At 39.1% G+C, this 15773-nt stretch overlaps 1 long non-coding RNA gene across 1 annotated transcript; it reads left to right on the forward strand.

Annotated features, from left to right (window-relative positions):
• Positions 1 to 4753: 4753 nt before the first annotated feature.
• LOC122869206 lies at positions 4754 to 7909 on the forward strand. Its single transcript, XR_006376265.1, has 2 exons — positions 4754 to 6982; positions 7458 to 7909. It is a non-coding gene; the product is annotated as an uncharacterized LOC122869206 (long non-coding RNA).
• Positions 7910 to 15773: the final 7864 nt, after the last annotated feature.

The following is a 15773-nucleotide window of genomic DNA, read 5'->3' on the forward strand; positions in this document are numbered from 1 at the left end:
AATCAGGGTTAATTAAAGGCATGATGTGGGTTAATATAATAAAAACAATAATAATAATAAAACAAATAAGACATTTAAGACATACGTTTTGAGAAGTGATTTAAATCAAAGGAAGATAAGTAACTTTGCAGTTGGATCCATGAGAACACATCCCTCTTTTAAAGCTGCAAAATAAACGACGCCATATTGAAATTTTTAGCCATGCTAATGTCATGGCTCACGGCGGTCAGCCAGTCCACCACGTTGGTCCAGACTGAAATATCTCAGCACCTATTGGATGGATCGCCATGAAATGTTGTACAAACATTCAGGGTCCCCAGAGGATTCATCCTCTGGATGAAGTTGTCCCACCAATAACTGATTTCTAAATAAATTATGTAATTGAAAATACATATTTTATAGAAGCCGACTCCACTTTTGACATACTTCACACACAAACACAACACCGCCATGTATCCTGCTCAGTGGTCTGAACAGTAGCACATACTAAACTAAGTGGGAATTTGGAAAATTAAGTTAACTGCTTACTTCCTGATACATTTTCCTTGCTATTGGACTACGTTTCCCAGATTCAATCCCTGTAGCATCTCTGTAGCACGTGAGTTGCGTCTTCAGTGAGAGAGGCTAGTCCTGTGACAGATGCCTTGTAAGTAATTTCGTTCAAAGATAAAGTCTACCCATCAACAGAATAAAAGGTTTAAAAACGTTACCAGACTGTGCCTTTACTTATCCCCAGACAGATCCATATTTAGAGGTTTGGTTTTATGTCAAATTAAATATTAGATGCAGGGATTTTGCCACACCATGGTGTTTAGAAAAATCTTGCAAAATATAGTAGTTTGCATGACCCAACGGCTGACTGCTGATATTATCTTAAAAATCATGTTAATCCCCAACTTTCCAGACAAGTATTTAAATAAATATAACTTATTTAATATAAATATTTGCCTTGTAGCCTAATTTCAAACAGTAAAGTAGTTTTTTTCCCCATGATTCCGACACCCATGAATGCAGCATGAGGAAAACGCAGAAAGCAAAGCACAACATGTCCTGGGTGAAACGTGTAGCTGTGAGTGACTTAGTTGCACATTTAAATCAGTAGTTTACAATGAATGTTTGTTTGCAGCTGCAGCAGCCGGAGTGAATGAAAAAGTATGAGTGACATCGGACGAATCGCTCACTCAAAGCTGAAGTCGCCCTGTGATTTTTATTATCTCCTGTGGTGAATAAAAAGTGGTGAAAGCTGCCTGGTTCGAGCAATTCAAAGAGACCCAAGTCTGCTTTTTAAAGAGTAATGACTCCATGACGCTGCGGTTTGCTGTATTGATTTATCTCTGTGATGGCAAACCTAATGATCGAGGGGATTGGGTTGTAGTTTATCTGGTGGAAGGCCTCAGGCTATGATGTTAGTTAGCAGTGTGTGGGCTGTGTAATGATAAGGAGGGTAAATTATGACTTTGTTGTAATACCAAAAAAGATTTAAAAAAAATAATAATAATCTGTTCAAACAAATTATGCTTATTTTTTCTGACTTTTGCATGATTTGGGATTTGGATGCCTGTAAAAATCGTTCAGATCAAACAGTCTGCGGAGGAAGATTCAGGACACAAGTAGATAACTGCTTAATTTTATGTCGAGACGTGCCAAAAAGGTTGGAAACACTGATTTAAAGGAACTTAACTACAGAAAAATGACATTATTTTGACACTACGAAGTATTCCAGCTGTACTAATTTTAGCCGTGTTTTGTGAATAAAGTAACTCATATTTTAAAATGCCATATACAGATTGATTGACACTTTTATAATATTATAATTATAATTTTTGTGCAACAAAAATGTTGATTCTTCCAGCAACACATCAGAAAATATAAACACCGGTAAAATATGGTTAAGTTTCTGAGTAAAAGCAAGTTGAAAAGATGAATTTTCCTTTTAAAGTTATAAACAATTATTGAGAATGAAAGTGGGGCAAAAACCAATTCATACAGCCCCCCATAATAAAGTGCATGAACAAAGACTGAAATGTGATCGTCAGCAGACGCAGACCTCTCCATGTGGACATCAAAGCTCAGAGACCTGCGATGGCAGAAACATGATGTCAGATCATTTCAATTCATTGCGTCCAGAGTCTTCGGTTGCGTCACCAGAGCAGATTATTATTCTGCAGGTGGAGGAATTCATCTCAGGAGAGGCAACTTGAGAGGCAGGACGAAGGAAAACAGGCAGCAGTGAGGAGGGAAGCTACATTGATTTTTGTTTTTTACTCTCCAATCACTGCTGTATTAACCCAGAGTTGATTATTCTGATTTCACCTTGAACATCTCTGTATCTTCTCCTAACAACCCACATCTTGAAATACACAATAAATGTTCGGATTTGAAGCAGACAAAGTAGTTCCCTCATCAGTTTTGCAGTGGAGTCCACTCGCTGCTCCTTTAAAAACTGACTAACTGACAACACTTTAAATCAGACTGGGAGGAAAATCCCAGAATAGGGGGAGAGGTGACTCTGGCATTTGTGTATTTCTGCAGGGACAGGTGTGTCCTCAAGGTTAGAAATTATATGGGAGAGTTTCTGTGTGAGGACAGAAAGAGAGACAAAGAGAGGACGTGGTCATACAAAGTGCACCTAAACAGTAAAGGAACAGCTGATAACAGATTGATACCACTCTTATAAATATGTGCTGGACTTAACGCCCAGTTAGCCTAGCTTAGCATAAAGACTGGAAACAGAGGGAAACAGCTAGCCTGGCTCAGTCCAAAGGTAACGATACCAGCACCTCTAAAGCTCACTAACATGTTATATCTTGTTTGTTTAATCTGTACAAAAAACCCACCAGAATTCCCTGTTTCATGGAGGTGTGCAACATTTATGTCTTGACTGGGACCAGTAACTTCCTGGAGTCTCCACTGGTCCTGTCCCCATGGAGGAGATGCCAAGTTTGCACAGGCTTTGAGTTGTTGGAAGTTGTATTTTGTCACTTTTGCTGGATTAAAAATTGACATCAACAGTCTGCCTCTGGGTTTATTAAGGCAGCTATAATCAATACTTTTATATTAACAAGGCATCATATGAATACAAGTATTTGGAAGGGTTTACTCGTAGTGATGGACCTACAGAGAGTTAGCATCTGAATCTGCAGCTCCCGTCGGCTTTAAAGAAGCTTTATAGTGACTTTCAGCTCATTGTTTATCTATCTTACGTTTAGGTTTTTTGGCAGACCCAGAAGCACAGAGACAATGGGTGCAGTTAGTAAAAGGTTTAAGGAACAGTTGACGGTTGGGAGCAGGGAATAGCTGGATTGACGGAGGCAGGCAGGCTGATGAAAGGGGATGATGGCAAGGCGGAGACACTGGCACAGGAAAAAAAAAAAAAATCAAATTATCCACAAGAATAAGTATAACCACAAAAGGCACACAAGAAACTCGTCACAAGAGCGATAAGGCCGAGAGTCACAGAAGGACGGCACAATCTGATGATAAGTGGCTGCAGAGCTGAGGTATTTGAGCTGAGAGTTGATGAGTTGATTGAAGCCAGGTGTGGAGCCGAACCAGGTGCCAGGAGAGGTAGCGGCACCCACAGCACACATACAAACAGGGGAGGAGGAGACCAGAAAAACACAGGAGAACACAAGGAAAACCCGGAGTCATGGCCGGAGCCGTGACAATTTAGCAGCTAAAGAGCCAGATGTTTCCCTCAGGAGGTGGTGGAGACCAAAAACAGAGCTAAAAGAGAGAGAGTATTAAACTTACATTCATCAGGTGACACAAACACGACTCAATATTAATGATAATGTCGCTCTGTAACTGCTGGATGTGTAAATAACCAGCTGTTTGCTAACAAGTTCACCACATCAATTTAAAAGGTGATGATGTGTCAGTGTTGCGTTCCCAACTTGTTTCCGCTGCCCACAAGTGGCCAAATCTGTTATTGCAGGTTTATGGATTTTCCCTAAATGTTAAAGTATTTATTTTACTCTTTTGGGTCTTCAAATTATCATTTTTTTCACTTGTTTTCAGTGCCGATAAATATATCTAAGAATTTGTTGATGCTGTGTTGTGAAACGCTAAAAACACCACATTTACTTCTTTAGAGTCGCTCTACATACTCTGCTATTAACCGACTCAACAGTACACGATTGATAAGAGTTTTTAAATCAGAATCAGGTTTATTGCCAAGTAGGTTTTCACATACAAGGAATTTGCTTTGGTATTTTGGTGCATAACAATAAACATAGTAAGAGAAAAGAAAAAACAAGTCAAGAATCGTAACTACAATCATGTAAAATGTGTTTTTTAAATGAAAAGAGTTGTGCAGCGTTTTAAACAGAGAGGATGAAATGTTCATAGTATAAAGAATATACTTTATATTCAGTACAATGTGCAGAGATAATAAGCCAAAAAATGTGATGTAATGTAACGCATTGTCAGATATGGAGACTTAAAACGTTGATGTGTCCAAGGGTGGGGATAAGAGTCAGTGTCAGTCAGTGGGGGTCCCGGGCCTCGTTGATTCAGCAAGAAACAACTTGTTTTAGCAAAAGAAAAAGTGATTTTATTTTTGGTATCATGTTCCATACTGGTCTGTCTCATATCTACTGGTCACATAAACACTTTGTCCTCCTCTTTTGGACAATAAAGCAAGTGGATGGCTGACAGCGAAACACAGTCTGTGCTGGAGGACACGTGCAGGGCCAGAGAAGATAGTTTTCCTATAGGAGGTCTAAGAGCAGATAATTAGTTGGCCGTTGGCTCATTATCATGGCGCCGTGTTTGATTGCATTGTTTGATCAATTCTCCTCGGGCAAGAGTAATGAGATCCCAGGGCTGAGAGAAAACACTGGGAGGACGTTACTGTGTCTGCTGCTCTACATCACATGCATCTCTTAGAGAACACACACATTATTTGTCAGCAGGTGAAACAAACCGGAGAGCACTGGATTATGTTTTTCATGTAGAAGTGCAGCAATAGAGAGGGATTTGTGCCACAAAGAGCCTCACATTTGTCCTCACTTGCACCCACTTTGTTTACCACCAGACCAACAGCTGGGACTCCTTCAATCAAGGTTATGGCAGCAATCTCCCAGAATGCCACGCAGCGCCATGAATCCCCCCTGGGGTGACATCCAGTGTTTTTAATCTCGCCAGGAGTCAGATGCAGGGGAGCCAGTTACTGTCTCTTTTCAGCTTCTCTTCAGATAACCAGAATCAATTTCCCAGCCTGATGAAAATCTCAGTGAGCGCCGGCAGGCCAGAGCGAAGGGAAAGATCGGGTGAAAGATTGCTGGTGTTATGTAAGTATGTTAAACGTTGCGTTTGCACAGCAAGAGAAAGAACACGGCGGTCTCGCGCTGCAGCAGTGATTCATCCTGCTGTCATGTTAGGAGGTTAACTAAAAATAAACAAATATCTGCCAACATCGTTCATGACTAATTAAAACGTCTGATTTTGTCCTGGTAATCGGTCTTGCTTTCATATAAAGTGATATATTGATCCCACGAGCTGGGAAGAGCACAATGCTTCACATTCACCATTGTGCAGACACACTGATGCAGGGACCAGCTTGGGGTTTAATCACTAACCACAGGTACTACCAGCCTCCTTTAAGTCTTGGGGTCACATTATTTTTCCTTGTAGCACACAAACTGTCAGTATCTATCGCGGACATTTTTAGTTAGCAGCTTGGCTCTATAGATGGCAATGTTGGCTTATTGTTTGGTCCAGACTAAAATATCTCAACAAATATTGGAAGGATTGCCATTAAACTTTGTGCAGACATTCAATGTCTGAGCCCCATTTTAACATCACATTTCTCCGCCTCATGGCATCCCCGTGTGCACCGCAACACACAGAAAGCTAGCATAACTTAGCTAAATAACACAGTACCACAGCTAGCCATTGTGCATTTAAACCCACCCATGAAGAGGCAGCAAAGACCAAGCAGGACTTCTATTTACAATCAAGACTACCTGGTATTAAACTGAAATATATGGCTTCTGTATGTGCCTGCATAGAGTTGTGTATTTATTTATTAACCATACTATTTCATTAGTAGGGTGTTATTTTTGTTATACAACTAGGATAGTTATTCTTGACACATCCCACTTTTTAACCATCAATATGACAGAATAGTTCAACGTACTGCAGATAAAGAATCTTGAATCGATTTATCTCTTGCAACAAATAATAAAGTAACTTAGGCAGTGACCAGTGCTAAATGAAGAGCCATTAGGGAGCGGTGAGGACAGGAAGTCAAGTGAAATAGCAACAAACTAGTAAATAATGGTCTAGTAAGTTTTGGCCTTCATGTCACTTAGGGTAACGTTACTCTATTAAAGACCTACCACTCATACTGACAGCTGTCACATCATGATTTGCGCTGCACCGGTCCGAGTCATCCACTCGTCATGTTGGGGCTGACAGCTCTGAACTATCAATGCCGTTCAATCCTGACAAAGTGGGGGAATCTTCTCCATAAATATCAGTTAATATTCGGCTGTATGCAGATGTTTTTGGTGAAGGACCCTGTTGGCAGGTTTTTAAGAGCCGATGAATCCTTTTTGGCTTTTCATAAGAGATCTTTCCATTTCTTCCTGACCTCTTCAACTGTCCGCCATCACATTCGTTATTGATTGCACTGGTGATCGATTTCCATGCTGATAATTTTTGTTTGTTTGTGTTGTTTCATTTCACTGTGAGAACCTTTCTATGCCCTGCATACAACTCTATAAGTTTTCTTATTTCTCTATCGGTAAAAATAATGTTCCTTTTCTTTTGGTTTGTGTTATCCATACCTTGTGCACGCTTTGGCAACAATCATCGCGTGTATTCACATGGACATAAATCATAAGACCGAGCGCAGCTACAGTGCTTGGTGCCCTCGGTGTGAATTCAAACCACAAAGTCGGACGTAGCTAAGACCCAGCCCAGCTGGTGCACTCGCCTCCTGGAGTCTACGCTGGTTGCTTGGCAGCAGCTGCAGGTAGGTGGATTTTGTCACATTTAAACCTGAACCAGGCTAGTTGTTTCCCCCTGTTTCCAGTCTTTGTGCTGAGCTAAGCTAACCAGCTGCTGGCTGTAGCTTCATATTTATCATACAGACATGAGAGTGGTATCAATCTTCTTATCTAATTCTCAGCAAGAAAGCAAATAAGTGTATTTCCCACAATGTCAAACTATTGCTTTAAGGTCAAATCTTTGTTTCGCTGTAACTTCAGAAATGGAGGGAATTTCTCCTGTTGATAAAAAAGATACCAATGAATGGTATTTAATTACAATTTTAGGGGAGTGAATTCCCCAACACTGTCTCATTTCTGTGAAACAATTAGTTACTGTAGGCTCTAAAACAACCATCTTCTCTCCTGTTAGTCTCCTGTTAGTAATGTCAGTAAATTCAGAGGGATTATGCAGCAAAGCTGATGAGAACTCCCCAAACTGGTCTTTCCTCTGTCTCTCAGCCTCCTGGGTCAAACCATCCACTCTGCAAATCCCCCCCCCCCTCCTGCTGCTGTTGCACATGTACAGAGGACAGAAACAAAAACAGGTGAAGGTTGTTTGGATCTGCCACAGTGAACATCTGCCATGTGTGTTTTTTGACAGCAGAGAAAGCAGCCCTCCCCCCACAGAGGCCACAGCAATCCGACAAATGAGAGCTCCACGTGTGGACACAACGCTGCGTGGACACGTGCACAGAAGGAAAATAAATTGCAGCCTGACATTGCTCTCGCCTGCTTGGCTCAGTTTTTTTTTTTTCTCCGAGCACTTCCTTGACAACGGCACTACAGAGAGAATATTTATTTTCATCACCAGCCCTGTCCACCAAGGCCTCCTCTGTTCGTCTTTGACCAAAACCATCTCAGTAATTGGAGCGAATGGTTTACAGTCATCATTAAATTCTCAAAGTACAATAGCATAAATATTCTATCTTGTTCTTGTGTTACATTTTCAAGATGGGAACAATTAAAATGATTAAAGTCGTCTCTTGGCTGCAGTCTAAATCACAAGGACAACAGACGGCAGATTACCCAGCATCCTCTGGCTATAAACAGTGAATTAGAGCAGTATCACACGTTGAGCTTGTAGCTGTAGAGGGAAGTGATCGATCGATTGAAGTAAATCTGAATCAAATGATTTGTATCCAAGAAATGATGAGCTCTTGAGTCAGTCAGTCTACCACTTTGGTCCACACTGAAGTGTCTCAACAATTATTGGATGGATTTCCATGAAATTGAATACAGACATTCATGTTCCCCTAAGGATGAAGTGAACTAACTTTGGTGATTCCTTAACTTTTATTGTGTCCAATACTTTGGTTTATGATCAAATACCTGCAAAACATTCCCATCAGCCTCAGCTGTACTTTCTGTTTAGTGCTAATTAGCATATTTAGCATGCTTACAATATAAACTAAGATGGTAAACATGGTAAACACTATACCTGCTAAACATCAGCATGTCTCATAATTGTCATTATGAGCACTGTTAACATGCTGATGTTAGCATTTAGCTCAACGCACCACTGTGCCGAAGTTCAGCCTCATGGAGCTGCTAGCTGCTATAGGCTGTAGACTCTTAGTTTTGTTTTAAGCCTCAAGTGGCCATTTGATGAACTGCAGTTTTTGGCTTCATTTTTCAGCCCCAGAGGTTTTAGCAAGTCACTCAAATAATAGAGGCTTATTCTTTACTCCAAAAAGTTTGCGTTCTGTTCAGATAAATTGATAAAATTTAAATATGCTAGTTGTTTAAATGCATTTTTTTTTTTGCTCTGTTCAAAAGTAAAATGAATTTACTCTCTTAGTAGCTTGAAGTATTCAATATCTTTACTGGCTAAGCAGGGAGTTTTGTCTCAAAATGTCTCGTGAACGTATCTGGGATCATTGCCACATTTGACGGTTTCCTGCAAGTGTGGTCAGCCAGCTTCCCCTCTCCATGAAAAGCTGTATAAAGCCAAGTCGTTTCACGCCGTACAGTCTTGATTTTACTGCTTTTGGTCGTCTCAGACTGCTGAGGGCTGAGATACATCACTGCTCACTGCTCAGACAGTCATTATTTCAGACCGCTGGAAAGCTCCTGTGCAGGAAAGCGTGTTTGCGTTACTATGACAACCGGCACCCATGAGCTGTCGTCACCAGTCTTAGCTGCGGCATTACTGCACATTTAATAGGGTTTTTAATACAGTGATTTAGATGATTATTTTTCTGTTTTGATACATTTGAGAACGTAATGTGAATATGTAGTTAATTTAAAACATCATTTTGTTTTGTTATGAGATGAAACAATATTTAAAAAGTTCTAAACCTCACATTAACTCAAAAAATCTCACATTAATCCGTCTAACAGCAGCAGACTGTTTGGGACTGTGATGGCTGATAGCTACTGTGTTCCTCATGTCACAGATGAGTATAATTCACCGTGTCCAATATGCCGTCTTTGTGTTGCAGAGTGTGTAATTAATGAATGCGTGTGCATGAACGCGCTCATGTAATCTTCCTCTTAAACACACAGAATCTCAGAGGTTTGGATACTCAAGATGTTCACAGCTGAGATGTCAGATCCTCCTGACCCGACAGCTCACTGCTCAGAATATTAACAGTCTGATTATCAGCAGACTACAGATGCACTCAACACTGAGATAGAAAGACACACACAGAGAAAAACCTACGATCACCACACTGTAATGAACGTTTCCTCATTCAACTTCAGCTGTCATGAAGCTCAGTTTCTGAAAGTCGAACGCTCAAAAGATTTGTGGTTTGATTCTTCTCAGACTGGATTCAACGATCATAACTTAAAGCGAGACTATATCATCGTCAAAGTGCATTACTTTTTCACTCTCTTCTTTTTACAAATGAAAATGTGAATTCATAAGCAATGAAACACACCCTTGATTCTCAATTCAATACACTTTTTGTTGCTACAGCCTCACTTGACCAGTAGCTTGTGGTGGCTAATGTTAGCCGGTAAATATTTATGTAACACACATTACTGAGTCATTCATTTACTTTATGACTCTTCTACTGTAACATTAGCGTAGCATTTAAGCTAAATACAAAGCATTATCCCATCACTGTAACTTGTGGCTGCTGTTCAGCAAAAAAATATTCTCTCGCTTTAAAGGAATAGTTTGACATTCTGGGATATACGCTAATTTGCTTTCTTGCTAGCTAACACCAGTATCTTTATATTTATAGTCTGTAGAATTATATGTCATACAGGACACAATTACTTATTGGGTTTTTGTAGCTTTAGTGTTGTCTTTGACAAAATTGCATCAGTTGTTTTTGTAACAGAGGGCGTAGAGTATTGAACCCTTTTTAAAAGCAGCGTATCTGCTTTCACAGTTTGATGTTGTTTTTAACGGAAAATCTTTTAAAAGAAAAACACTGAAAACAAGTACGGCAGTGGGCTTTAGCTGTTGACAAAAACACAAAATAAAACAAAAGAAATACATATTTCACAACCATAAACCCACAAACATCACCTAGGAATTAAATGTATAAAACATTTCACAGGGCTGCCAACTTTTCAATTTAGTTTGGAGTGAGATTCGGTGTCGGTCAAGCCGGCATTTTATGAGTTGGCCTTCTGTGACACTACCCGCCACAGGCGTCGGGGTCATCACTACCCAACCCTCAGGAATTTTGTTTAAAAACTTCTGCAGCCAAATTCACGGTTTTACAAACATGTTAAATTGTAAATTTCAGAGACTGTTTTCCTGCATTCTAGTGAATTTATGGAGTAATTTTGTTGCCGCAATGTGGAGTCGGGAGGACGGGGGGGCGGTGAAAAATGGGACTCTCAGGTGAATCTGGAGGGTTAAATGTATGAGCGGATATGACTGAATTGTTTTTTCACATATATTGTTAAATTTTGGTGATTTGATTTTCAAATTTGTAGTACTCACCTCAAGGATGTAACGTTGGTTTGAAAAGTGGGGGCGACACAATAAAGCAGGGGAAAAAAGGATATGAATACATTTCTGCATTTCTACATGCTTTCATCATATTCTCAGCTACTTAAAAGCAACACATTATGTTTAAGAAGGCTGTCATGCTTAGTTTAATCTTTCTGCCAGAAAAGTGGTAAATATACATCAGAAAAAGCCGCCCCACTCTCTGCATGTTTAACCCAGAACCTTACTGAACATCACTCGTTTAAGCTCTACTTTGAAGAACAGGACAGGTAGATCTATGGCACATTATTAATGGCGCTATCAACAGATAATGTTCTATTTACAACTTTAATCACAACATGTAAGAAACGTATCAAAATATGAAAATTAAGAAGTCACACACTGTAGTTTTGTCAAGATTACCATAAATCAATGTGTTGACTTTCTTCCATGCAAAATTATCTTGACAAACATCATATGTGTAATTCATGGCACAATTCAAACGGGATAAAAAAAAAAGTGTTTCTCGCCACTGACTACCGTACATATTTTTTCCGAAATACGGTCCCATGGTGGTCCACCGGAAAGGGAAGGACTTTGCCTCTCTTTGGAAGCGTAGGACGTGGGTAAACCAACAATCCTGCTCGCAAACTTGACAGGAAGCTCTGTATTTAAGCAAATATTAATATTTTGGTATTTCTGTGGTGTTTTATGTTTCTTTGGAGTTTACTTAATTACTGTGCGCTGCCTGGTATGTAAGTCAGGCTGTCAAGAGTGCAACAACTCTAACCAGTCACTATTTCATTACATTTGTTTCTCAGTTATGAGGAAAGTTAATAATCCTTTTCCAGCCCTAAATAAAGTAAAATAAATGAAGCTCTGCTCCTCTCCCTCAGTTATGACCTTCCAAATAGATACAATTTTCACATTCCTCCTTAGGTTAAACATTTTTTTTTATTAAACGTACTGAAGATGATTACTGTATTACCACTTATTGATAGAAGAGCTAGGAGGAACATGCTCATCATGAATACCAGACTCAGCTGTGATCCGCAAGGACGGCTTCAGACTTTCAGGTAGCCGACAAAAGATGATGCCACAAACAAACGCAAACTTGAGTTCAGCTACAACCGATGGTCACAGGTTTTATTCAAACACAATGTGATTCATCAAGAGGAGCTTCTCTGTGCTGCAGCCGGTGAGTCAGAATGCAGTTTTTAATCACACGTGAAAGGCCGCTCGCTATATTTTAAAAATAAGGAACTACAGCAGCTCTACAACTAATCAGTGGTCTAGTGTGGTGGTGTAACGGAGACATGAGTCAGATTTTTTGAAATGTCAATACAGATAAATACAACTAACATGGAAATTGAAATAATCTGTGTTCTGATAAAACTTACTGTATAGTGGATGAAAACATGATTGTTCTCCTTAAAAACTCCAAAAACAAGCATGGCTATGTTAGAGTCACTGAGTTACTGACACATATTTTAATTTATTACAGGCCATTTACAGTAAAACACTAAAATTTTTCATTCCTCTGAACCATTTTACAATAAAGTACACAAAACCTTTAGTAGTAAGTAAAGAACGAGCGAGGAACAAATCAGGAACAACCAGATAATTGACGAATTACTAATAAGTAGTTCCTGAACTCTGAATCAAGGACTATATAGTAATGATGAGTTACTGGAGAACAGATTTGGAGATACTATATTAATGAATCATTATGTAATGATTAGTTCATAGATATGTGAATCAACATCATAAGTTGTTCCGCATTGACTCTGAATCAGCTAAGTTACACAAAACCATTAATTACTAACTCATTAGTTACTATTTTGGTGCCTCACCAAGTAAAGTAAAGCATCATCCTAAAAAACTATCAAGTAGCTGCTGGGTTTTTACTGGAAATTCACAAGTAATTCCTTAACAAGACTAAGTCAAGTCTACAGCCATGCTAGCAGCTCTGTGAAGCTGAGCTAAATGCTAACGTCAGCATGCTAACATGCTCACAATGACAATGCTAACATGCAAATGTTCACCATGTATAGTGTTTACCAGGTTTAATTTTTACCAGCTTAGTTGCACGCTAACATTTGCTTATTAGCACTAAACACAAAGTACAGCTAAGGCTGACGGGAATGTCATTAGTTTTGCAGGTATTTGGTCATAAAGCAAAGTATTGGACATAATTAAAGTGAAGAAATCACCAGAGTCCTTAAGATTCATCCTCTGGGGACCATGAATGTCGGTACAATATTTCATGGCAATCCATCAAATAGTTGTTGAGATATTTCAGTCAGAGCCATGCTGGTCAGCATTATATTTCCTCCAAAATGTACATAAATGTAATTTCAGGGTTACAGGGTTGCCATTGTAGTATCAAAACTGTACGAGAAAGTAGTGTGAATGGGACAAGGGCAAATTGAATAAATGCAAAAACTTTACAATATTAATTTAATTTGAATACCTAAATTCTGTAATTTGAAGGTAAGAATCATTACTTTCAGGGAACAAATTTGGGTGCTCAAATTAGTAGTTTGCACTATTAAAATACTAATGAACAAAACTTAGGCTCAGTATTTATCTTTATACATAACTGAATTTGCCTAAACAGGTACAGCAGATAAAATATAGCAGATTTCAAACTTAGTTAGCTTACATTAAGTAATTTTTTTGGGTATATGAAACTGCCAGATGCACTTTTGAATCTTGACTTGCAAGTTCATTATGGCTCGAATTTGTTCCGTTTTCTCAACAGTTTTGTCACTAATAATCTTCCATAAACAACAGGTCATTCTTTCAAAACCTCCCTCTAACCCTGGAGGCAGCCAGCTGAGGTCAGGACGCTGATGATTACCATTACATGAGTAGCTTCACAGCCCACAGTCAGATGCTGGATATCTCCTCCATCTTCAACAGCAGAATCAAAGCCAAAGGATTAAAAGCTGCCTTCAACCCTTTCTTCAAATTTATTTATTTATATCCACAGAGAAGAAGGCAGCAGAAGAAATTTCACTTTGAACTAACTTCTGAGGGATGATTTCACAGTCACCTTTTTCAGACCCCTGTCGCATGATGGGAGATAATTATTAGTTATTATTATTAGTTATTATTAATAATTTTCAGTTAACCTGTCAGTGCTGAAAGAGCAGCTTCATTATCCAGATGGAAGAACGAAAAGAAATTGGAAGTAAAAGAAAACAACCGTATGATTAATGAGATGAAATTACAATAGGCTAAGTGACATTTTCAGTTATTGTGCAAACGTTAAATATGAGTTGCTGAGATTTTATTTCTAAAACATGCAGAGTTTCATGCGACTGTTAGCTTTCCGTTCTCACATGTTTTTAACATTAGCTTTTAACCATTACATAAACTCAGTTTATAACATTTGCTTTTAACATCTTACACATACATTTCAAAAGTATTAAGACTTTACAAAAATGTTCAAGGAGCTAAAAATAAAACTCTGTCCGACGTGACTTTGGTAGCAACAGGTGACGTTAGCAGGCGCGAAAATGCGGGTACTGCTATATGTACATATATGTCCACATATTCATAACACAGCCTTATTAGCAGACATTAAAACATTCAGCGAAATGTCAACATATTACACTTCAGGTACTCAGCTTAATTTACTATTCCACCAACCTGGAAACAGGAGAAATAAATGAGACAGGGCAAACTCTGCGTCCGTTTTTCATCTCGCTCAGCAGAAAGAGAAACTGACGTAAAGCCCCGTGTAGCACAATAAGCGCCACACTACCCCCTGCTGGCGAACTCCACACTTACTCCTGACCTCTATTTAACATATTTTAGTGCATGGATGGTGGAACCAGGTTAATTACCCCTGAACAAATATTCAAAAACATTCATTATAACATTACAGAAACTACCACAAATGTGATAACACTTTAGTGGTCATCACACTCGCAACATGTTTTACAACAGCTAACGTTAGTGCTGCTACTGTCTCGAAACTGTGCATGGAATTCACTAAATTATGCTTTACTGAAACAATATGTTTCACCTATAACATTTTATAATTTCTTTTTTAATCTTTTGGGTTGCAACAAAAAAGTAAAATCCAATCATCACCTTCACATTCTCCCAATTAGCACAAATTAAATTTTGGTGTTGGCCATGGACGCTGATGGATGCAACAAACTGGTGTCCTAAACAACAGCAGGTGAGCACTCTGTTCAGAGAAAGCAGCACCCACTGATATATAATCTGTCCTTGCTTGTCCGTTTGGTTAAACAAGCGTGCCAAGGCAGTTTTCTGGCACCAAACTAGAGGATTTCTGGTTATTGAACTTGAAACTTTCCACACAGCGACCTCTCCCTGCCATTTGATGCTGGGACTGTGGACAGTTGCCAAAGCCAGCTCTGACATTTTCCTCCAGTGAAGTTCAGAAGGAACAGAAATTTTTTAGGAGTCTATTTATTTATCTACTTGATCACCACTCTGCAGGAGCTGCAGTTCAAGCCTCAGTAAACAACCAACAGCTAATCCATCTTTGTAAGTGAATTTAGTTATATTGGATTTATAAGGCAAGAAAAATACTGTCATTAGTCTCACTGTCAGGAATAATTCAGCCTTTTGTCTCGGTCCTGCTGCTCTACAGCTGCAGGCAGTAATTTATGCAGAAACATAATAGCCTCATGAAATACACTGGATGCTCTCTGAGTACCTAAACAACACAGGGAACAAATTTGCATCAATTTACATCACCGTCAAAAAGGACCAAAGATATTCTGACAGGCCGTTTTATTTTTTATTCTTTTATCGTAGATTATTCTGGATAGCAGCCGAAGAACTGATTGATGCAGCATGCATCATATGTAAGAAAAAATCCCCAAAAATGAATAGATAAA

Source organism: Siniperca chuatsi, linkage group LG21 (genome assembly GCF_020085105.1).
Source record: "Siniperca chuatsi isolate FFG_IHB_CAS linkage group LG21, ASM2008510v1, whole genome shotgun sequence".
Lineage (NCBI taxonomy): Eukaryota > Metazoa > Chordata > Actinopteri > Centrarchiformes > Sinipercidae > Siniperca > Siniperca chuatsi.